We start from the raw sequence: 26433 nt of genomic DNA on the forward strand, positions 1-26433 counted from the left end.
TAGGTTCTCAAAATAGCATAGCTGAAATTTGGAACAGAACAGGGTATCAAGTCGAAACTTCCAGAGAAAGTTGAGGGGGATGTAAAAACTGAAGTAGAACCCTTTAAGCATGAAATTTAAAGTAAATTCTACTATAACATATAGGCAGTAGTGTATATGCATGGAGCTTACAAAGGGAAATTAAAAACCATTTGATTAGTTCAAGCGGGCAATGCAAACTCTCTGAGAATGAGAATCTAGCGGTGAATCCAATTTAAGTAAATCCTTTATTATTAGGGACATAATCTCTAACTGCAGACATAGGATATACCGTATCCCTTGTCTGTCTATTAATGCCCAAAGACTTACAAGTAAACATGCCATTTTCGATTTGCGAAAACACCTGCAACATACATTGACTGCCAAAGAATACAATTTCTTGAGTTTGACATAAAGTAGCCTTTATCAAATATTGTTTTCCTATGTCTAGCTCTGATCGACAGCGTAAACCATTGCCAATTTTCCAAGAATAATTTGCAATTTAGAAATTCCACGGTCAACTCATCGTATGTCATCGATGTGCAATCAACTTCATAAATGTCATTCAGTACCTTGGCTGACTCCGACGCGTGGGTGGTGGCCATCCTGGTTCTCACTTTTGCTCGAACTAGTTGCTTTCTAATCGTCCGTGGCATAAGGTTTTCTAAGGAAAACTCAAAAGTTTTTTGAGGTTTTTCTAAGATTAACTGCAGCGATGGATAAGGAGATGAAAACGTTATATGCCAATTATTTAATTATTTTCCTCCTGATTTTTCTAATCTGGCTCGTTTTTAAGGCAGTGAGTGTTTTTTGAAAATTTTCTTTCAGCTCGGACTATTTTCTAAGCAAAACAGCTAAATCAAAGCTGTTGGGATGGTAATTTCTCTTAAAATTGATTCCAGGAAAATTGCCGTCCGATTCTTTTCTGCTTTTGAAAGGTTTCTGTTTTTATTTATTTTAATTGCTAATTTCTATAACGCAAACTTTAAAGACTAATGCTTTGAGCTTTGTATGATGATTTTGCAATAAGCGCATAGCTGTTGCTAAAATATTCGTTTTGTTTAGACTAGTATTAGCCGAAGCACAGTTTCTGGGATAAAAAATTCTCCTAAAATCGATTCTTAGGAAATTGCCAACAGTTTTTAACACCTTTCTGCCTTCAGATTCATTTCTATTTTTGAGTGGTTTTTGGTTCTTTTTTCCCGTTTAATTTCTAATTTCTATAGTGTAAACTTCAAAGGCTTCGGTAAATTTTCGGCAGTTCTTATTATTGACTTACGAATAAAGTAAACATACCACTCGATGCCTTTTTTTATGATATTTCCAAATATGACAATCAATTTTGTCGGAAATGAATTTTACCCCTACCCCTATATATACCAATTCAGGGTATATATTTGCACATTAGGGGGGTGGGAGTAAAGTTTATTTCTGATGCCAATGAGAGGTCAGTCTAAACTTCACCCCCACGCAAAGAATTTTTTATTTTCAGCAAAGATTTACTTGTCAATCTTCAGAATTGTTTTTCATCATTGATTTTTCTTTATACAGCCTCCAATTTAAAATTTGTTATCGGCACTAATTTTATTATTAGCGTTAAAAGCTAATTTTTAATTTAAAGCTAATTTTAATTAAAAGCTGATTCAAAGCTCTTTTAATTAATTAGCATTAGCATTAAAATATGGAGTAAAAACAATTAAATACGGACAAAACTACAAAACATACAAAAAGGAAAAATAATGACTATAGAAAACAAAATTAAACATTAAATAAGTACAAGAAATTCAATAAACACACATAAAAAAACAACTATAGAAACATGAAAAATTTCAACATTAAATACACAAGGGAAATGAAATTCACACACGGAAAAGAAAACAAAGTATTTGCATCAAAGCTCAATTTTATGCTTTAAAGACTAGGGTTTGGGCACAAAGAGCCTTTTATTCTCAGCAAAGATTTACTTGTCAATCTTCAGAATTATTTTTTTTCCTTGATTTTTCTTTATTCAGCCTCCAATTTAAAATTTGTTATCGGCACTAATTTAGCTCAAATATATTTGTGTTCACATAAACCATATTTTGGGACAAGTGCCTCTTGCTGGCAATACCCCCCCCCACTTTTATGGGGAAATTTATATTCTTTCAAGGTTTTAAACCAGTTTTTGATTTCGTTTGAAAAAAAACTAGTTTTCTTCTGTTTGACTCCAGACCATATCCAGTTGGGTAGGGGGTTTGAATCCCCGCCCTCAAAATTTTTGTCCAACTCATAAGAATGCAATAACAATGCATATAACGAAATTTTTGATGGAGTTTAAAGGTGTATTTGCTAAATTATAAACCATCAAATCACAGTTAACACCCCTCCCAAGCAAAATCCTGGCTACAGCCTTGGTTTAATTGCTGTTCATGCTTTGTTTAAATGTGCTCCTCGAATGGAAAATGGCTAGGAGGCAGGGTCGTATCCAAGATTTTTTTGCGGGGAGGGGGGAGATTTACAAAAAAATTAAAAAAACGCATAAAAAAGTGTTTATATTAATTTTTGTTACGTTTTTACGAGTCAGACAAACTTTTCGGGTGGTTGGGGGGGACCTCCTGTTTAATGATCTTAAGGACCTCTTGTAGAAACTTTGAGGTCTAACAATGTAATTATTCAGGCGTTATACCCATCTCCACCACGCACAAATTTGCCACAAAAGTAGACAATACTCTATAGTTATTAGTATGACTGCATAAAGGTTTATAATAACTCTTTATTTTATGTCGACTGCACATGCTTAATGTCCACCGTGACACCGTAATGTTACCTCTGAAACTGGAGGCTAAAGTATTTGATACCTCTAAGTCAATTAGTTATTTTAGACTTTTTGCCCGATAAAATTTTGGCCCTATTTGGACAAAATTATTTTTTTTATGTCAAATTTGAGAGCAATTGGGATTATGGCATTATTTGCTTTTTTCTCTTAAAGCCAACTAGGACTATAAATATTTGTTCAAAAGAGCCCTCGTCCGATGTCCTAAGACAATTTGATCGAGGCACTTAGCATTTATAAACAAGTAGGATAAAGTGCACCAAATAAATGTTCAAACTAATTAACCTAACACTCAATAATTGTAAGATAAAATTTTTTTTATCAAATGCCAAATTTAATGTCATGTCAAAATAAAAAATTTCATGTGAAATTCACATGAAAAATTTCATTTGAAATCATTCTTTAAGACAGCGGAGACAAAAAAAAAAACGGAAATGTTACCAACGATGATTTTTTGCTGATCTACAGTGTCAGTATTTTGAAAAAATGAAGGCCCACATTTATATACTTCAGACGCCGTCTCCCTTTTTGCCCTTCGATGTTGCCCTTCAACATTTGGAGGACCGTGTGACCAATTTTTATGCAGAATAAGGCATTCTGCTATCCCGCCGAGTCGGGAAAAATAAATATTCTATTATCAAAAAATGGCGTCATCGTCAGTTCCCAAATGCTACGATTCATAGAAGAATGCAATCCAAGCTACGCATTTAATTTGCAAAAAAAAAAAAAAAATAGCTTTAACATACACAAGCCTGCGCAAGTATGATTTAGAAAACACAACTATCCTGGAACTACTACAGAAAACTACCCTGGAAAATAGGTTTTAATAAATTTTGCTTATGTTGAAAACCTTATTGCAAAAAAATAATAAGAAGAACCCGACAAAGGGCTACAGATTTTCACAGAAATAACCATTTTTTAAATGCAATTCCTTTTTAACATTTAAGTTTTCATACTTTATCGCGTTTTCTTGCATGCGTTAGAAATTTCAATGCACGTATATTTGCGTTTTACACATAAATTCGGGTAAATGATCGTCAACGATCCGATGTGTGACTGCAGTGTTCTGGCAAATGTAGTAAATGGGAGCTAAGTGTTAAAATTGATATTCTGGCTGTTAAGTAATACGCTCGATTTGGAAGTTCTTTAAAGAACAAAACAGTTTTACACTTAAAATGGTGTTTTAGTATCCTGTCGAGTTACGGAAAAAGCAATTTGAGTCGCTTGGACAATCAATTTGCTGTCGGGAGAACTTTAGGCAATATGTCAGAGAATCTAAAGATGAGACTAAACAGCATTTTAAAAAAAATTTCTTTTTGGAGAATTTGTGCTGATGGAGATACAGAACTAGGAGCTAAACAGAGGCCCAGCCTTGGTCAAGCAGGCTTACCCAATGTATCACATTTAGTTTTTTTTATAATCTCCATAAAATGTGTGTTTTATCTGCTTTATTAACTTCCTTAACCCCACCCCGTGAAAACTCCGATGAACGTGCGCCTGTAGCATGTGTCTTATAGACCTACGTATTCAGGAATTGCTTATGTTAGAAATTGTACTGAAACGGATTGTTTGATTGTTGAAGAACATTTTAAACAATTATAGAATTCTAAAGAAGGGCCAAAATTTGGCTCTGTCTTCTGTCAATCCAAACATAGCTGCTAATAAATCTTTTATTTCCTGATAAGCTTCCAAATTGCTGCAACTAAAAATGTTATTAAAGTTTTGGCAAATGGTTCAAAGAAAATTACAAAAAAAGAAAGAAAAAAAATGTGATATCCGAGTCACACAATTCCTTGAACACAGAGAGCGCAAGTTATGCTTTTCGTAAGAATGTAACAAATCACAAAACTTCCACGCTTTTGACATGCTTCCACGCTTGTTCGGCCGTCTTATTGAATACTTTTTATGTCAACAAAACAAGAAATTTAGGTTTTTAGCAGGTGTTCATTTACAGAATTTTCGGTACTTTCGCATTATCCGGGCCTCTCTATAAAGTCAAGTTTGGTTTATGCTACTGGAATAAAATAAAATAGGATGAATATAGGTAGTTTAGAAACAAATTTGGGCTATATATTTGCACATTAGGGGGCGTCTTTGGGCTGAAAAACCTCTTCCTAGCTAATTTATCTATTACGGGTTGCCTCCCCGTAGTAGCATAATATTTGTAGGCATGAATATATAATGAGTCGGAGGTCGTAATAGGCTTGAGATTGTCTGTGCAGGATTTCAACTCTTGTTGATAGAAGAGCATCGCCAAGTGCTGAAAACCATGTTGTGACCAAGACGGGCCCAGGATTGCACAATGCCTCAATTCCCGGAGGTCCAAGGGCGTTCTTGCTGTCCGGATCTAAGCCGGTTTAAGCACTTCGGTGTAGACTTGAGAAGATATGTGATCCCCGTCCTGCACTGGTACGGGAGCATTGCTTTCCCTGAGGAGAAAATAATTTCAATGATTTAAAAAACATGAAAATTGGAACTTGGAATGTTACGACATTATAAAATAACTATCGTATCGACATTTTGACTGACAAATTCAGACAATTCGAACTGGACTTATTATGAGTTTCAGAAAGTCAGACCCCAGGTGTAGGAAGTATGAGATTAGGTGATATCGATTTTATTTACTTAGGCAGGAAGGATGGTGTACATAAACATGGAGAAGGGCTCAAGATGAAAAAGGAAGCTGCTAAGTCTTGTTTAGGCTGAGAAGGTATTAATAATAGAATACTAATTGCTGATTTTATGACTAGAAAGTTCAGGGTATCAGTTATAGTAGTATACGCCCCTGTAGAACCGACTGACGGAGATACTAGTGACTCAAATGAATTTTACTTACAGTTACAGTAGCATATAGACAAGGTCCCAGGTGGAAATATGATGTTATTACTGGGAGATTTTAACGCCCAGGTTGGTAGAAGTAAGGATAGATGGTATCCCAGCTTAGGTAAATTTGGTGTAGGAAAAGAAAACAGTAATGGATACAGACTTTTGCAATTTTGTAGGTATAACAATCTAGCTATAACCAATACGGTGTTTGGTCATAAAATGGCTCATAAGTTAACATGGTATTCAAATGATGGTAAGACAGAAAACGTTATTGATTATGTTATTGTAAACCGAAGACTGGCAGGATCAATACAAGATACTAGGGTATATAGGAGTGCTGTTATAAAAGTAAAGATCACCATCTAGTAGTGTCAAGGGTTAATTTAAAGCTGATATATCGGAAGGGTAATTACCTCCCGGGAAGTTATGATGTTAGTAGACTCCAGGATGAGAATTTGAGAGAAACTTTCCAGGAACAGTTGAATACTAAACTTGAGAGTTTAAAATTTGATAATGTGGAAGACTGTTGGGATAATTTTAGAAAAATAATTTGTGAAGTTGCTGAAGGTGTATTAGGGAAGAAAGCTAGAACTACAGCTAAGAATATTAGTGAAAAAGCTTTATGTTTAATAGAAAGGAGAAAGGACTTGTACAAGAATTATCTGAGTGATAGATCGCATGAAAACCAAAGAAATGTAAAGAAAGTGGAGAAAGCATTGAAATATGAACTAAGGAGGTGTGAAGTGGAGGCCATGGATAAAATTGCCGAGGATTTAGAAGATGCAGCTAGACGGCATAATAGTAAAATATTGTAGTAGTAGTAGTAGTAGTAGTAGTAGTAGTAGCAGTAGTAGTAGCAGTAGTAGTAGAGTAGTAGTAGTAGTAGTAGTAGTAGTAGTAGTAGTAGTAGTAGTAGTAGTAGTAGTAGTAGTAGTAGCAGCAGTAACAGTAGCATTAGCAGTAGTGTGCGTATATTGCCTTTTGGTGAGATGATCATCCCCTTTAAGCATTCTCTGAAAGTTCCAACTTTATACCCAAATCGATTCTTGAGATACACTATTTTTAGAATTTGCATGCACACAGCGTTTTTTTATTTAGTTCAAATTTCCCCTCAATACTGTGAATGGAGTAGTTTGGTAGTAGTAGTGGTGGTAGTTGTAGTAGCATTGGTAGCATGCAAATATTGCCTTTTTGATCATATCCCTTATCATTTCCTGAATTTTCCTTCCAATCAAGTGAGCCTCTTCTAAAGTTCACACAACCACTCTTCCATAGAAACCTTATATGCTCCTGGGGCATAAATTACAGCCCTTACCCCCCAACTCTGGGGTATTCTGTCAACCCAAACGGCCTTATTGTATGATCCTTGGACTATTTTTGAACAAATGGATATCGCCAAATTTCTATCGGATGCACTTGTGGAAAATTCGACGTGGAGAGGGAAGGGGGTGGCTACCCCCGATCGCTTTGACTCATAAAAAGGGCACTAGAACATCTGACTTACAATCAAATGAGCCCATTCTGGAGCTTTTACGACTACTCTTTCCATAAGAACCTTATATGCCCTCGGGGCATAGCTTACAAACCTTGCGCTGAGGGCTGTGGGGGGGAGCGGTCATCCTCAAAGACATAATTTCCGGACCTTTCAACTACCCTGAACAAAATTTGTATCTCAAAATTTTGATTAGATGTGTTTTGGGAATTGATGGGCGTGGAGGGGGGGGTCTTGTTGCCCCCCAATCACGTTTGACTATTAAAAAAGGACAATAGTCCTTCAATTTTCAATCGAATGAGGCCTTTTCGAAGTTTCTACAACTCCTTTGATACGAAGTACCCTGGTCTAAAACAAACCAAAAAAATAAAATAAAATAAAATAAATAAGTAATACATTGTACCCACATCGCTCTTTAGTTAGGGAACGCTATTGCAAGACCCATAATTTATGTACATATATATATATATATATATATATATATATATATATATGAGTTTTTTGTTTCAATTAGATGATTAGCATAATTTTTAATTTCGAGCTATGTGAAGCTCATTCCATTTTGCACCCCTCATTTCCGCTTTATTATCTTAAAATTGTATTTATTATTATACAAACTCTTATCCACTTCGTATTTCTAACAACAATATCCTCTTAGTTTCTAATTAGAACAAGTTTGACTTCAAATTCCACTTTGAGCTCCGGGTCTGTCCAGCATGGAAGGGGGCCTATTTAGACCCAACACATGCATACGCATAAAGAAACACTAATGCAGTCAAAGAAATGCAGCAAAATAGAGCTTGAAACGAGAGAAAATAAACCAAAACTAATACCTATAATCATGGGCGCCCATAAACTGATTTCCAGGGGGGGCGGCAAACCTCGTCTAGTTTGCACTTTTAATGCTATATGATATAAATCTCAGAACAAATATATGAAAATAAGGCAACATCATTCAGCCAGGGGGGCGGGCCCCCCCCTTATGGGCACCCATGCCTATAATATTTTGTTTTGAGGCCGGCAATTCCGTATTTTTTCCGTTCCTTTATTGCATCCTTGCTGCAAGGTATCTTTCATGTAAGCTTGTTATTAAAAAAATTGTTTTATCTAAGATCCGAACCTAAGTTACCACGACCACAGGCAAGTGTACTTCGCACTACGCAATCCATTCTTGTATAATAGTGTTCTGTTTTATAATTTTTGCTGTGCCCCGATTACCCGTTCATGTTATTTTGTTTATGCAAGAAGGTTATACAAGAGAGGGGGATATTGATGTAGCACTATCATAAGAAGTGCATATTTTGATGACAACTGGAAGTAACTGTACATTCGAAAGTGGTCAAAAAACGGCTCACAAATTTAACAATTTATCTGACAATAGTACACAAAAACAACTTGGAGAGTTGAGAAAAATGAGATTAAAAAAAAAAAATATTGTGAAAAGTCAGCAAAAGATAAGCTAAAAACATGTGACATGAAACAGCTTAAGAAGGCATGTTGGATTTTTTACGGACAAAACTTAACCAAACTTACACAAAACTTGCCGAATTTAACTAGTTAGTTTCACTTAAATGATTTAAGGTTTAACTCTGTAACACTGATGAAAATGTGGTAATCCCTTAAAAGATTAATAATCTTGAATCAAACAAAAAAAAAGTCTTAGAAAAGTTTGCTTTTCCGGTATGAATAGACCAAAAGTGGGCCCAGAGAGGTGAGAAGTGCTTTTATTTAGATGGCGTTGGCACTTTAAGCGATTACTTACTGACTTTACTCTGTGACAGGAGTTAGGGAAAGTGAACAAGAGTTGGAGGGTAAAACGGTCAAAGTAGCAACTGAAAGCACGGAGGGTTAAGCAGTTGAACAAAGAGTATGGGTAACTTGCAAGACTGGGAATTGGCACTAATGTCGACAAAAAAAGCCTCATCGTCTTCTAGCTTTTGGCGACACTTGGCATTTTTTCAATCTTTGTAATCGTTTTTCTACCAGGACCTGAGATCAGAAACTAATTACTACACTAATTTTACCAACTAAAGAATTTAATTTAACTATTCTCATTTTACACTGAAATATTCCAAGTGTCGCCAAACGCTAGATGGCTTTGAATTCTTTTGTTGACACTAGTGCCAATTCCCACTCTTGTAAGTTTTCTATACTCTTTGCGCTTGACATGGGCTGTCGTTCATCAATAATAAACTAAAATTCCAAGGTCGGGTATATGTACGTGCCATATTTAAGGTTTTGACATAAATTCTCCACTTATTTGTGTTTTACGCAATTTTAATGTCGAACCCAAAACTGACCTTGTTCCAAACATTTGAACATCAGTCATTTACGTTAACAGGTAATAAATAACACCTGCTAAATAGGGATGCCAGAGCCAAGCGACATTGCCACATCAAATTTTGGCATGGATTCAACTTGAATCAGCAAAATCTAAAATGGGAATTACAAAATTGCTGCCAAAAAAGTAACCGATATAGACTCTATTTTAGAACACTGTATCCCTTTTGGCAAAGATATATTTCTTGTTTTGATGTTTGCTATTGGTTAGTTTGATATAAGTTTCTGTAGAATTCAGCAATGAGCGATAAAAAGGAAGAAGACTCAGGCTGGACTAATTATGTCTCATTTATTATTGTGCTTGTCGTTTTATGGATATTTTATTTCAAAGTAAGCAAACTGAATAACTTTTGCAATGAATTAAACATACCTCATTGGTAACATAAACAACTGTTGGTAGGCATAACCACAAAAGAATCCCACCTTCCAGATCTAAATACCCAACTCCTTTTTCTGGGCCCATATTTTCTAGGCACTGGGTAGTAGTCAGGATCTATAAATTTAAGAGGCTCCGCCTTTCCAATCAGTTACTATGATAATACAATATTTGGTAATTGTTCGGTAAGATTACTTCAGTAAAGAAAACACTGTAATAAGAAAAGAATATTAGTATTATATTCCGTATTTAAAGCTCAAACCCGCTTTGTGTGTTTATTCCAACACAATAAGGCTCAAATTTCCAAAATATAATTTTATATCCCCTTCCCCTCAATTCTAAGGACTGGGAAGTAGTCAGGATTTTACAATTTTAGTGATATTCGCCTTTCAAATAAATTCCTATACCAATAGACTTTTGATAATTGTTTGGTAAGAGTCCCTCAGTAAAAAAAAACTCTATAATGGCAAAGAACATTACTATTATATTCCATATTTAAAAATAAAACATGTTTTGTGTCTTATTACCGCAGACAAAGCCCAAGTTTCCAAAGTTACAATGACACAATCCCCCCTCCCATTTTCTAGGTACTCAGGAATAGTTCGAAATTAACCATTTAAGTGACATTTACGTTTCCAATCAACTACTAAAACAATACAATTCTTGGTAATTGTGCGGTACAATCTCTCTAGTAAGGGAAAAACTATAGCAACAAAAAATATTACCATTATATTCCTCATTTAACACATTACAAATATACCGTTCGCTAGTGTAACCAGCTTTGGGCAGCATCTGACCCAAACAGGATATGGGGCACAATTGTTACGGTAATGACCATTATATTTCCAATGACTGCTGAATTGGGAGTATAGTCTGAGAATCTTGGCTCATAACTAGTACTTAATTTGGTAATATTTATATACAAGATATGTATTAGACGGTAAAAGAAAATATACCATTCGATATCCCATTCAACCCTTCTACCAAATATATTGACTATTATCTTCACAGATGCTTCTCCCCTCTATTGCATAAATGTGCCCCTAGGCTGTAGCCTATTGTCCTACCACATTCTACTGATTTTGTTGGGTACTTATGTGTTATATAACACACACTTGAGAAGTGAAGTTTGGTGAATGCTAATGAAATAAAACAAAATATGATGAAAATATAATAGTTTCGAAACAAAATTATGAGAACTACAACAAAGAATTATGGAAGGGGGGCTGCCCAGAACGCATTATATTAGATACGTAATCTACACTAACCTAACATAACCTAACCAAAATACCAACTAAATATTTAATTAAAATAGAGCTATAATGTAGTGTCCCACCGAGCCAAAGCTAATTGTCAGGTATAAACACCGTGAAAACCGGGTATTGTCTCATGTTCACGATACAAGTTCTCGAGTGTGTATTATATAACACATAAGTACCTTTTGTTGTTGTAATTATTTTTTTTATTTCCCATCAATTGTTGGCTCAGTATGTATAATGATTAAAATCTGAATAAAATCGAATTGTATGTGATACAATTCGATATTTGAATCATAGAAAATTGAATTGTAACATTCTATACCGGAGATATTACGGGTTTCTTACCCAGGTTTAATTTCAGGTCATTTAAACCTGTTTTAGCCCCTCCCCCCAATAAAGTTATCTATTTGGGTTTTGGACAGTCCAATTCGTAAATATAATATTTTTCAATACGGATCAACAACATCAGAGTCATGTATATAGTCTAGGAATGTATCCACGCATTAGAGGGGGGATTGGGGAGAAGAAGGTGTCTAGGAGGAATGTAGGAGGAGTAGTTTAGGAATGTATCCAGACATTAGAGGGGAGATGGAGGAGAAGGAGTAAAACCCGATCAAGATCCAACACAAAGCTTTCGGTATTTTACCGAAATATCACCCTTAATTCTTATCAACATTAAATAAAAAAAAACAAGTTTTTTAAACTGAAAGTAAGGAGCGACATTAAAACTTAAAACGAACATAAATTATTCCGTATATGAAGGGGGCTGTCCCCTCCTCAACGCCTCGCTCTTTACGCTAAAGTTTTTTTATTATTTAGAAAAATAGAGTTGTGAGAAAGTCAAACTTTAGCGTAAAGAGCGAGGCGTTGAGCAGGGGACAGCCCCCTTCATATACGGAATAATTTCTGTTCGTTTTAAGTTTTAATGTCGCTCCTTACTTTCAGTTTAAAAAACTTGTTTTTTTTATTTAATTTTTGAACGTTTTTGAATTAATACAGGTTTTGATTTTGGCTCACCGTAAATGAATAATTAAAACAAATTTTGCATATTATATTTGGTTAAATGGCTTTCTCGAAACTTGTTTAATTTTATTTACGAACGTTTTTATTAGTAATAAATATACGTAACTTAGAATTAACTTACGTAACGAACTTCTATATTCATAAAATTTTAACACGTATATTAGGGGGTTCACTCCCTAGTCAATACCCTGCTCTTTAAACTATAGTTCGAATTTTTTTTCCAGTTCTTTAAAAATGACCTCTTAATCACAATCAGTTGATCAGTTGAAAAACTTGTTTTTTTATTTAATTCCTGATCTTTTTCTTTAATAATGCTGGGAAATCCGGCGCCCCCTTCAGAGCAATGTCCCTTCCCCCATGAAAACTGCCGTCGTGGAAAGATCCTTCCATCTAGCCCCCGACCCGCTCCTTCCCCCACCAACCCGAAAAAAACACCACAGAACAATACAGTAAAAATAACAAAAAACAAAAAACAAAGTTAAAAATGATTAAATAAAAAAAAAGTAATACCAAACCCAGGGGACTGTGGGGGATCAAGTCATTCTAAAAGACATGTTTAGCATATTTTCGATCATGCTGAACAAAATGGCTATCTCAAAATTTTTATCGGGTCACTGGGAAAAAAATGAGCGTGGGAAGGGGCCTATTTCCCCTCCATTTTTTTGGTCACTTAAGAAGGGCACTAGAACTTTTAGTTTTTGTTCGAATGAGCCCTCTCGCGGTATTCTAGGACTACCGGGTCGATACAATCACCCCTGGGGAAAAAAAAAATTAAAAAAAATAAACACGCATCCGTGATCTTTCTTCTGGCAAAAAATGGAAAATTCCACATTTTTGTAGATAGGAGCTTGAAACCTCTACGGTAGGGTTCTCTGATACGCTGAATATGATGGTGTGATTTTCATTAAGGTTCTATAACTTTTAGGGGGTCTTTCCCCTTTTTTCGAAAATCAGCCAAATTTTCTCAGGCACGTAACTTTTGATGGGTAAGCTTAAACTTAATGAAACTTACATATTTGAAATCAGAATTAAAATCTGATTCTTTTGATGTATCTATTGGTATTAAAATCCCGTTTTTTAGAGTTTCGGCTACTATTGAGCCAGGTCGCTCCCTACTTACAGTTCGTTACCACGAACTGTTTGATAACTGTATTACATTATTTTCATAGATGGTTTCAATTTAAATCTAGTTTTATCTTTTTTAAATGTATCACTTTTTCAGTTAGGTCTATAACGACCCAAAAATACATTCTAAAAACTCTTGAAACTAATGATTAATGGGAAAATATCACCATGAAATTTTATAGAATCTTTTGTAGAACCGTTCTTTTTTTTATTCTTTGACAGGAGTGTTGTTTAGTTTTTTTACGATCCTTATGATGAATTAAATAAAAAAAACAAGTCTTTTTAACTGAAAGTAAGGAACGACGTTAAAACTTAAAACGAACAGAAATTATTCCGTATATGAAGGGGGCTGTCCCCTCCTCAACGCCTCGCTCTTTACGCTAAAGTTTTTTTATTGTTTAAAAAAATTGAGTTGTGAGAAAGTCAAACTTTAGCGTAAAGAGCGAGGCGTTGAGAGGGGACAGCCCCCTTCATATACGGAATAATTTCTGTTCGTTTTAAGTTTTAATGTCGCTCCTTACTTTCAGTTTAAAAAACTTGTCTTTTTTATTTAATTTTTGAACGTTTTTGAATTAATGCAGGTTTTGATTTTGACTCACCGTACATGAATAATTAAAACAAAATTTGCATATTATATTTGGTTAAATGGCTTTCTCGAAACTTGTTTAATTTTATTTACGAACGTTTTTATTAGTAATAAATATACGTAACTTAGAATTAACTTACGTAACGAACTTCTATATTCATAAATTTTTAACACGTACATTAGGGGGTTCGCCCCCTAGTCAATACCCTGCTCTTTAAACTATAGTTCGAATTTTTTTCCAGTTCTTTAAAAATGACCTCTTAATCACAATCAGTTGATCAGTTGAAAAACTTGTTTTTTTTTATTTAATTCCTGATCTTTTTCTTTAATAATGCTGGGAAATCCGGCGCCCCCTTCATAGCAATGCCCCTTCCCCCCTGAAAACTTCCTAACAGGAAAGATCCATCCAAATAGACCCCCCCCCTCTACAACCCCCCCCACCCCCACAAAATATCCTCTCAAAAAATCTGTATACTTACCAAAAAACAAAAAAAAAAATTAAAATTTGTTAAATTTAAAAAAAATAAGACAACACCCAGGTCACTGTGGGGGCTCAAGACATCCTAAAAGACATTTTTATCATATTTTCGACCATGCTGAACAAAATGGCTATCTCAAAATTTTGATTGGGTGACTTTGGGAAAAAAATGAGCGTGGGAGGGGGCATAGTTGCCCTCCATTTTTTTGGTAACTAAAAAAGGGCACTAGAAATTTTATTTTCCGTTCCACTTAGCCCACCCACTATATTCTTGGACCACGGGGTCTTTACAATCACCCCTGGGAAAAAAAAAAAAAAAAAAAAAAAACAAATAAACACGCATCCGTGATCTTTCTTCTGGCAAAAAATGTAAAATTCCACATTTTTGAAGATAGAAGGTTGAAACCTCTACAGTAGGGTTCTCTGATACGCTGAATATGATGGTATAATATTCATTAAGGTCCTATGACTTTTAGGGAGTGTTTCCTCCTTTTTCCGAAAATAAGGCAAGTATTCTCAGGCACGTAAATTTTGATGGGTAAGACTAAAATTGATGAAATTTATATATTTGAAATCAGCATAAAAATGTGATTCTTTTGATGTATCTATAGGTATCAAAATTCCGTTTTTTAGAGTTACGGTCACCATTGAGCCGGGTCGCTCCTTACTTACAGTTCGTTACCACGAACTGTTTGATCATTGGTGGATCGAGAGGGTGATGGATACCCCGTATTAGTGCATTTTATTTAATTTAATCGAAGATTTACGAAACTATGCATGAAGATCAGTGGCTTCGATTCACAAAAATTTAGTGTGTTGGGGGGGGGGGGGTCAAAATTATTTTCGAACTCTAGGAGGGGGAGATGGCAATTTTACTGTTTTAAAAAAAATCGAAGAAAATATGAAAAAGAGATATTTCTCAAGGAAAACGGAAAAGAGAATTTTTCTAAATTCGAGAGGGGACAAGCTATCTATGGGATTTCGTCTTCAACAAATCTACAGCTGTAACTCGGCTCCTAAGAAACAAGATGCTCATGTCATTGGATCATTGGCTCCATGTTAATTCGTTCAATGAGCTATAGGGCTTAAAGCTTTGCTTACAGAATGATGTAAACTTTTCTTTAAATTAGAAGTCTTTATCTGTTTCAGCACATTTTTGCCTATTTTTAAATTGCATAAGCTGAAAAGTACAAATTAAAAAAAGAAAAAGAAAATACAATTCAGTTTATGGGCAAAAACGAGTGTCAGCTATCGAATGATAGCCGGATTGTGACCTGATAATGAAACACTGTCGGACTTCCAAAATGTTGAAACATGTTGGGCTGCAAGGAACAAACACTCCAAAACTTTCAAAAGAATGGACAAACCTAAAGCCGATTGAAACTATTCGATACATAGGGATATTCTCATATCGGCCTAATCAGTACACATGAAGTTCTCCTATCAACTTCTGATGGTTGATTCTCTCTGGCAGGGGGGTTTGAGGCATTTTATATATATGAAACTCTGGGAAGCTCGAAAAAGACAAAAAAGAAACAGGAGAAGCTAATAAAAGAATCCTTGACAGTAATTTATTGCAAAGGTGTGAGACTGTGAAAACAGGATCAAATTTTCTGGCAGACACAATCCAAATATAGAAGTTAATTAATTGTTATTGAACATTTAATTGCGTAATTAGTCAGTGCATTTATTATGTTAATGTTAAGATTGCTTTCAAATCATTTAATTGGAAATTTCGTTTTGTGATTATACTGTGTACTCGTTGTCTTTTCGTGCAGAGGGTTAGCTAGAAAGGCTAGATAAGTCCCAAATCAATGGATATGTATATTCTCGTAAGAGCTGAATTGATACGCGTTGAAGCTATCACCTTCTGATGGCTTGCTCCTTCTGAATGGAAGTCATGATAATTCTGTATCAATGTGAGCCTAGGAAACTCCAAAAAGAGAACCATAAAAGTCCACAAAAGGGTTCTTGAAAGGGATTAATTGCGGGAACTGTGACACTGTAAAAATGGAATCAAAGCCTCTGGCAGATACGACTCAGAAATAAAATTTTGAATTGAAAATTTAGTCGAGTGATTAATCTGTGTACTTATTGTCTAGCCATAGAGATTTAGCTCAAAAATGTTCTAGAAGCCAGATAACGTTTAAGCTAGCCAAACTGATGGATGTTTGTATTCTTGTCTGGGTTGCCACCTGGTGACAAAAAATCACGAGATTTTAGTGCTTTTCTGGTTGATTTAGCGATTCTCTTGTATAATCTAGTGATTTATGTACGAAAGTAGTGATTGATTATTTTGCTTAGACAATATAAAAAATCACTAGAAATAGTGTCAGATCACTAGGGGAGGGGGGCTGTATCGAAGCGCGTTGAAGTCTTCAGACAACCTCTGTTGGCTGACTCCCTCTGAGTAGGATTCTGGATCATTCCTCGTAAATTTGAGCCTGGAAAACTGAGCCTCGTAAATTTGAGCCTGGAATAGTCAACAAAAGGGTTTTCAAAAGTGATCTATTTTAGAAACTGAGATAGGAAACTCCAAATAATAAAATCCACAAAAGGGTCCTCAAAGGGGCCATAATTCAATTATAAGGGGCAATTAGAAGCTGCGACACTGCAAAAACAGGATCAAGTCTTTGGCAGATGTAATTTAGAAATAGATTTTAATCAAAACCAATTGAAAATGCAATACACTGATTAGTCTGTATTTATTCTAATCTTATAATAGGTTCCAAATCCTACCTTCCTGATTTTGTTTATCTTTTATCCTTTATTCTGTTTCATTACTTTATCCTTTGTCTAGGTCCTTATCTTTTATCCTATGTCTTTTCTTTATCCTATGTCTTTTCTTTCAGTTTTGAGGGATGGATTTGAAAGAATGGGTGTAAAAGTGGTAAGTATTTCTTATTACTTTCTTGGCTTTTTATGCAACTGAATATTACTAACATCGATTGTGGTTTCCAGGAACCAACCTAGACAAGTTTACTTAAGAAATATTTATAGCCTTAGTGTCAAAAATCTAGATTGACTATTGATTATGACATTGGAAGAAGGTCTTAGATGTCCAATTGCATTTAAACTTTCACAGATCGGTCCTTGGACCAAGAGACCTCAGAATTGTGTATGTGTGTGTTTGTACGTGAGGGAGTTCAAAATTGTTTCATGCCTGAGAATGAAAATTACGGGCCAATTAAACTATTGGGCCAAAAGGACCCCAATAGACTAAAAAACAGGCTGGGCTCCCTGGCCTTCCCAACATGGCAGTCGGCTTGAAGATAATATCTTCAAGTTCTTGGACCAAGGAAGCCATATATAAAAGAAAATTGAGAAATATGGATTTTCCAGAAAGAGGGCTGGAAAACGGGGTAAAACCCTTTTTTTTATATGCTCTACAACTACATACTTAAGTCTTTTTGTCCAAAAGACTTGAAAATTTCAGGGATCATTTCCTAGGACAATGTCGTGGAATATTTCCCAGAAAGGATGGAACATTGCCAGGGGGGCTGCAAACGTGAGGGGTTTTTCTTCTTTGATTGGTTTTAAACTTATATCCATAATTACATAAGCCACCTTTAATGTAAAAAAAAAAAACAATTTAGTTTGAGATCAAGCACCTTCCCCCAAAGAACCCATTTTGCCTGACTCGAAGTTTAAATCATTAAATATTTGAACCAAGCACACTGAAAGAAAGTAATATTTTAAATTGGTGAATCAAAAAACCTTTCAAAAACAGATTTTTGATACCTTGCGAAAGTAATGTACCCTAATTAACTTAATAGACTTAATTGGAAGGAAGTACCAATGTAAATGCATTGTATATTAATTCAATAAAATCAGATTGATTGTTTAACGTATGTCCGATTGTTTAACAGAAGAGTTCATTCGGAGAGTCAAGGCCACGCCAGGGGGGGGTGAGTTAGGGGGGTTTTAAACCCACTGAAATGTTTGTCTGACTCGTAAAAACGTAACAAAAATGGATATAAAAAAATTTTGTGCACGTTTTTTAGATTTAATTTTGCCCCCCGATTTTTTAAAAATTAAAACCCCCTCCGAAAAAAAATCCTGGGTACGGCCTTGCGGAGAGTGGAAATATTAGTCATTGGGTTTTAGAATTTGAATTCTCACAAGAGAGAATGCATTTTTTTTCTACAAAAGCAAGTGACTATACCGCATTATACATATCGCATGATGTTAGAAAATCTTATTTAAAGGTGACGAATGTCATGCGTAGTTTTGTAGGTAGGCCTACAATTTTTTTGCCTTATGGATTAGGGATTGATTTGGAACATCCAGGAAAAGTTTTCTTTCTTGGTTAAGTAGAATTTTAAATTTAGGGTAAAACCATTTTTCTTTCGTCATAAGAAAATAATCCCGGAAGTTTGAGTGTTTTCTAATTTTACAATCTGTTAATACAAAAAAAGAAGAAATACAAGCTATTGTATTTTGTTTTCAGTGCGGCTGAAATAATACTCTGGCATTCTTGAGGGGTCTCAAAGGGTTGTGATCCATCCTTATTTGTGGTACTTTTTGTTCGTTTTAAGTTTGACTTGGTTATTCATTTTATTTTATTTTATTTTAGGTTTAATTTATCTATTAATAATAATTGTTGTTTTTTGAATTTCTGTTTATCATACGACTTTATTTTTGCTTGTTTTAGGTATTACAATCACTTTTCAATTTGCATTAGAATGTTTGATTTAGGAAGCACCTTTTTAAAATTAATTCAAATTGAAGCTACAAATATTGTTCTTTTGAAACTGTTCTAGTAAATTGGTCAATTTAATCAACTGAGCTAAATTTTTATGGATCAAATAACACAGTTTTACGCGAGTTTTGATTTAATTTAATTATTTATTTACATTTTTTTGCAGATAATACATAATATAATTTTGCTATGTAATACATCCATTAAGAATTTAATTCCTTCAAAATTCAACCCATCAGCCCAGAAACAACTGGTGCACGGTGCAACCTGGCTAGAAAGATCTAGTACAAAAGAAATTCGACACATAGGGAATCTCTCAGACCATAGTGCATACCATCAAAATAAAATCACACACGAATTCTACAAGTTCATATATTAGACCATTTCAGAATTCAGTTCACTCAAAATTAAATCCAGCAGCCCAGAAGCAACATGGTGCAAGATTCAACATAGCAAGTAAAACCTAGTGCAAAAGAAATATTTCACACATAGGACTTTCCTCAAAACCCAAAGTACATACCATCAAAACAAAACCACACAGGAATTCTACTTGTCTATATAATACACCCTTTTAGAATTTAATTCACTCAAAATTCAACCCAGCAGCCCAGAAACAACTGGTGCACGGTGCAACCTGGCTAGAAAAATCTAGTACAAAAGAAATTCTACACATAGGGAATCTCTCAGACCATAGTACATACCATCAAAATAAAACAACACAGGAATTATACTTATCTATATCATACATCATTTCAGAATTTAATTCACACAAAATTCAACGCAGCAGCCCAGAAACAACTGGTGCAAGATTCAGCATAGCAAGTAAAACCTAGTAAAAAAGAAATATTTCGCACAAGGCTTTCCTCAAAACCCAAATACAAACCTTCAAAATAAAACCACACACGAATTCTACAAATCTACAAAATACAGCTTTTCAGAATTCAATTCACTCAAAATTAAATCCAGCAGCCCAGAAGCACCTGATGCATGGTTCAACCTAGCTAGAAAAACCTAGTGCAAAAGAAATTCTACACATAGGGAATTTCTCAAAACCATAAGTACATACCATCAAAACAGAACCACACAGGAATTCTACTCATCTATGTAATACACCCTTTTAGAATTTAATTCACTCAAAAATTCAACCAGAAGCCCACAAAACAACTGTTGCAAGGTTCAACATGGCAAAGAAAACCTAGTACAAAAGAAATTCTACCCACAGGGAATTCCTCAAAAACAAAATACAAACCACCGAAACCTAACCAGACACGAATTCTACACATCTATGATACACCCTTTCAGAATTCAATTCACTCAAAATTCAACCAGAAGCCCAGAAACAACTGGTGTAAGGTTCAACCTGGCAAGAAAAACCTAGTGCAAAAGAAATTCTACCCATAGGGAATTTTTCTAAAACAAAATACGAACCATCAAAATAAAACCGCACACGAATCTATACATCTATATAACACATCCTTTCAGAATTCAATTCTCTCATAATTCGACCCAGCAGCCCAGAAACAACTGGTGCAAGATTCAACCTGGCAAGAAAAACCTAGTGCCAAAGAAATTCTACCCACAGGGAATTCCTCAAAAAGAAGATGCAAACCATCAAAAGAAAACCACATACGAATTCTACACATCAAAATTTCAGAAGACAACAGATTACAGATCATGGTGGCAACTCGGAAATACAGATTGACAGTGGGAACAGTGACCCTAGAAACGAAGAGAGCGTTGGCTTGTGGTAACAAAGATGATAATTGTGGTTATTATAAATGCCAATTCAAACGGTGAAAGAAACTTCGATTATAACAGTCACATCGTCTGTGGTGTCAATACTGACGACAATGTCAACATTTGTAGAAGTATTTTGAGACATTTGTCTAGAAAACTATTTCAATGAGGCAAGAGGTAACAAAGATGATAATTTTGGTCATTGTGAATGCGAATCCTACCGATGACAGAAGCTTGGATTATAATGGTCATATCGTCTGTGGTGGCAATACCGACGACAATGTCAACGTTTGTACAATTATTTTGAAATATTCGATTAGAAAATGATATCAACGAGGTAATGGGGTCATTATAAATACGAATTAAAATGGTGAAAGAAACTTCGATTATAATAGTCACATCTTCTGTGGTGGCAATACTGACTACAATATCAACATTTGTAGAAGTGTTTTAACATATTTGAAAAGGAAATGATATCAACGAGATAAGAGGTAACAAAGATAATGATTGTGTTCATCTTGAATACGAATTCAAACCGTGACAGAAACTATGATTATAATAGTCACATCGTCTGTGGTGGCCATACTGACGACAATGGCAACATTTGTAGAAGTATTTTGAGATATTTGAATATAAAATGATATCAGCGAGGTAAAAGGTAGCAAAGATGATAATTGTGGTCATTATGAATACGAATTCAAACGACGACGGAAACTTCGACTATAATAGTCACATCGTCTATGGTGGCAGTACTGACGACAATGTAAACGAGGAGATCTTCTACTTCCCATTAATCAGATTCCCGTGCAAACGCTGTGTCGGTTACTAAGCTATAATTTCCTAAAGGGGTGCCACTCCTCAAGTGGGAATAGAGTTGACCGCAAGGGTTCCAGTCTTTTGGGTAATCCTATAGAGTCAAGGCAGGCCTATGCAGTGGGCATTGTCAATAGATCTGAATTTTATGCCCTGCAGTTTTTCTTCTATAGAGGATCCTCCAACGATGGTGTTCTGTGTCACCATGAAATTTATCCTATTGCTGATAGAAGTCTTGTAACTCACAGGACATGTCCACATGCCGATGGGACCTACTGAGTGTCTGGGGGGCCTTCTTCCTCCTCCACCTGTATATAAGGCCCCAGGCAAGGGTGCCCTAGTTTCTATTATTGACCCCCAGAGACTAGGTTTTCACTTAGTCCGCACCTCCTATGAAGGTACCCTACATATCTTTGTGGCGTTCCCTTGCTAGTATATCTACGCCTACATATACGAGAGGGAATATAAATACAGATATAGGTGATTTTACCTTCAAGTCTATTTACGATAATTTATTGAGGTCAGATAAAGTAAGGTTTATTTTACCCAATGTGTTTGATTTCTGTCTGATTGTTAGTTCAAATAAAACTAACGAACCGGAACCTTGAAGGTCAAGGAGAGTTACTTCTAATATTGCATTGAAAAAATAATAATCGCATTAAACAATAGGTAATTATGCTATTTTGTATATATATTATTGGTCTTGATTCTTTTATTTTAGTATTTCTGCTGATGACGGTCACTGCACAGGTGACGTAAATATCCAGTAGATTTTGTAAATTATCATTGTCTAATAAAAGGGTTTATCCTTATTCGAACTTTTATTTATCTCCTATCCGAATCCTAAGTAGAACAAATGATTTACCATAATAATGTCATGAAGTATTAAGCTAAAAAAAAATGTAAATTTCATTGATATTTTTACTTCTTGAAATTTTAGAAAACGTTTCATTTTCCTTTTCTATTTCAGGGTGTGATCAAGAATGTGTGAATGAGCAGCTTTGCTGATGTCATTTTTTTTCTAACTGGTAGAAGATCATAGTTCTAAGACGACGTTTGTGGAGTACTTTTCTTAAATTCTTTAAGATTATTTAGTTGATATTATTACTTTAGTGTAAGGTATGTCTATTATTTGTTTAATAAAAGCCTGGCTTCTCTCATGCGTATTTATAGTTTATGTACCCTGTGATTCTACCCATCTACCAATTTTTGAAATTTGGTATACAGATTTTTTTTTAAATCGTTGGAAAAAGGAGAATGTTCCTATTTTTAAGCAAGTCTAAATCATTAGATAATTTTGGAGACGGTCACTGCATATGTGACCGAAATATCGGGTATTTTTGCGAGTTTCCATCACTGTTATCGTCATCACTGTCTATTGAAAGAATTTTATCCCTATTTGAACTTATATTTATCGTCTAAACCCTTCTATAAAAAAAGTATAATCAATATCCAAGGCCACATCCAGAGGGAGGAGGTTGCGGGTTTTAACCCCCCTCCCTGTAATTTTTGTCCGACTCTAAAAACGTAACAAATATGTGTATAAAATAAATTTGCTATGTTTTTTTTTTGCAAAATCACCAGAAAAAATCCGCCCTTCTCGAGTGAAAATCCTGGATATGCCCTTGACAATATCATAATTCTGGCTCAGTGAATGGATAGATTTTAGGCAAATGAATTTAATGAGTGAAACATATTGTCCTTTGTTGCATGTTATGGCTACAGGCTTGTCACAAAATCGCCTGCTGAAGAGCAAATATATACCTTAAGTTAAAGGTTATCCCCCAGAGGGTATGAGAAACTTGTAGGAGCTTAAGAGAGAAACCACCAACGCCATTTAGAATCTGGTGACCTTGTTTGACCCAAAACTGCTAAATACTTCCCTTTTCAGGAACTTTAAAATTACTTAGGATACAGAAAGACGCAATTTTGTCCCCAGTTGGCCTACTATCTTTAATTTAACCAGCCTACTTGAGCTAGCCTAGGCCTACTCTATGCAAAATTGGTTTTGACTTTTAATTGTTAAAAATAAAATATATCAATTACATATGAGTTAGTAAGAAACTTCATCTTTGGTCCTACTAGATTATAGAGTAATATCATCAAATATGCAGTTCTTTTTGACATTTTCAACTTTTTAATGAAGCCGCCAGACGTAAAGGCTGTAAATGGCACTAGTGGTTTTTGATACCTAAATACTTAAATAGGTAATAGGATATCGCAAATTATCTCAAAATAAGCCATTAAAAAGCTCTAGGGGTGCTCCAGTGAAGCAGTGAAGAAAAAAAGGGCTTCTCATGTAAAAAAGTGATTTACTTTCCATCAACGCTTTATCCAGGAGGGGGGGGGGGTAGGAGGTTTCAACCTACACCCCCTCAAAACGTTTGTCCGACTCGTAAAAATGACCCCTTAATCACAAAGGTCGTTAATTAAAATAAATAGCTCTTATGAAAGCACTAAAAAATCTTTGGCTTAAAGAGCGAGGTATTGACTAGGGGGAGAACCCAAGCATATACGTAATAATTTCTTTTCGTCTTAAGTTTTGATGTTGCTCCTTGCTTTCAGTTGAAAAACTTGTTTTTTTTAAATTTAATTTCTGATCGTTTTTTAAATAATACTGGGAAATCCGGCCCCCCCTTCATAGCAATGTACCTTCCCCCATGATAAGATCCTCCAACATAACCCCCGCCCCCCCCCCTACTACCATAAAAAATCCCCCCTGAAAACGTCTGTATGCTTTCCAATAACCAATAAATACTATATGTAAACATTGGGTGAAGTTCATAAATTTCAGCCCTCCCCCCAGGAACTTTGGGGGATTAAGTCCTCCTAAAAGAAATATTTATTATATTTTCGACCATGTTGAACAAAATGACTATCTCAAAATTTTGCTCGGGTGACTTATGGGAAAAAACGAGCGTGGAAGGTGGCCTAGTTGCCCTCCTTTTTTTGGGTCACTTAAAAAGGGCACTAGAAATTTTAATTTCTGTTCGAATGAGCCCTATCAAGTATTCTAGGTCCAGTGAGTCGACGCGATCACCCTTGGAAAAAAAACAAAAACAAAAAACAAATAAACACGCATCCGTGATCTTTTTTCTGGCAAAAAATACAAAATTCCAAATTTTTGCAGATAGGAGCTTGAGACCTGTATAGTACAGTTTTCTGATATGCTGATTCTGATAGTGGGATTTTCATTAATGTTCTATAACTTTTAGGGGGTGTTTCCCCCTTTGAGGCTCTCTTAAGTTAAACAACCACCCCTTCCATAAGAACCTTATATACCCCCTTGACATAATTTACATGCCTTGCTCCTAGTCTCTGGGGTTTGTTTCAACCCCAAAAGCCTTGTTACCGTATATGATATTTAGACTATTTGGATATAATGGCTATCTCAAACTTTCTATTTCGGGACAATATGACGTGCGTGTAGGAGGGAGGAGGTAGCTTTCCTCCGACCACTTTAACTATTAAAAAGAGCACTAGAGTATGTGTTTACCAATTTAATGATCCCCCCTTGAAGTTTTTATGACCACGCTTTCTATAAAAGCCTTACATGTACCCTGGATATAACTTACAACCCTTGCCCTGAGGGCTAGGGGGATCCTCAAAGACATAATTTCCAGGCCTTTCTGATAGGCTGAACAAAATAGTTGTATCAAAATTTTGATTGAAAGTTTTTGAGGAAAAGATAGGCGTGGGGAGGGCGGCATGTGCCCTCTGATCACTTTCTACTAATAAGAAAGGCACTAGTCCTCTCAATTTGCAATCGAATGAGCCCTTTTTGAAGCTTCTACGACACTAGTTTCTATAAAAACCTTATATACCCCAAGAGCATAATTTACAACCATTTTCCTATGGCATACGGGGGGGGGGGGTTGTCATCCTCAAATACATAATCTCCAGACCTTTCAACTATGTTGAACAAAATTGCCATATTAAAATGTTGATCGGAAACGTTTTGGGAAATGATGGGCGTGGTGGGTGATTATCCCCCCGATTACTTTTGACTATTAAAAAGGATAATAGGCCTCTCAATTTCCAATCGAAAAAGTCCTTTTTGAAGCTTTTATGACAACAATTTCTAAAAAAACATTATATGCCCCCGGGGCATAACTTTTAACCTTATCCCTGAGGGCTGTGAGGGGGTTGTCATACTCAAAATAACAAAATGGTGATCGGAAGTGTTTGGGGAAATGATAGGCGTGGGGGGGGGGTGTTTGCCCTCCGATCATTTTTGACTATTAATAAGGGCACTAGCCCTCTAAATTCCCGATTTAATGAGTCATTTTTGAAGTTTCTACGACAGCGCTGGCGAAGACCCAATTTCCAGAACTTTCAACTATGTTGAACAAAATGTCTATCTCAAAATTTTGATTACATGTGTTTGGGGAAATAGTAGGCGTGAGAGGAACGTTAGTTGCCCTCCAATCACTTTTGATTATTAAGGTTCGATTACTGGAATATTTTATTTTAGTCATGGTGACTTTAACGTGTTTTATTTAAATTATATTAAAAAATAAACATTCCGCTTTCAGTTACTTCTTATGGGAAAACTTGGGCTCTGAATAACTTAGCGGAAGATACTCAATACTTTTTCAATATATATATATATATATATATATATATATATATATATATATATATATATATATATATATATATATATATATAATATATATATATATATATATATATATATATATATATATATATATATATATATATATATATATATATATATATATATATATATATATATATATATATATATATATATATATATATATATATATATATATATATATATATATATATATATATATATATATATATATATATATATATA

General features: G+C 35.0%; 1 long non-coding RNA gene across 1 annotated transcript; it reads left to right on the forward strand.

Annotated features, from left to right (window-relative positions):
• Positions 1-617: 617 nt before the first annotated feature.
• LOC148940234 (uncharacterized) lies at positions 618-22745 on the forward strand. The gene is made up of 3 exons (XR_016143438.1): positions 618-817; positions 17188-17225; positions 22558-22745. It is a non-coding gene; the product is annotated as an uncharacterized LOC148940234 (long non-coding RNA).
• Positions 22746-26433: the final 3688 nt, after the last annotated feature.

Source organism: Artemia sp. Qi Xiang Cuo, chromosome 20 (assembly GCF_049724085.1).
Source record: "Artemia sp. Qi Xiang Cuo chromosome 20, ASM4972408v1, whole genome shotgun sequence".
Classification (NCBI taxonomy): Eukaryota; Metazoa; Arthropoda; class Branchiopoda; order Anostraca; family Artemiidae; genus Artemia; species Artemia sp. Qi Xiang Cuo.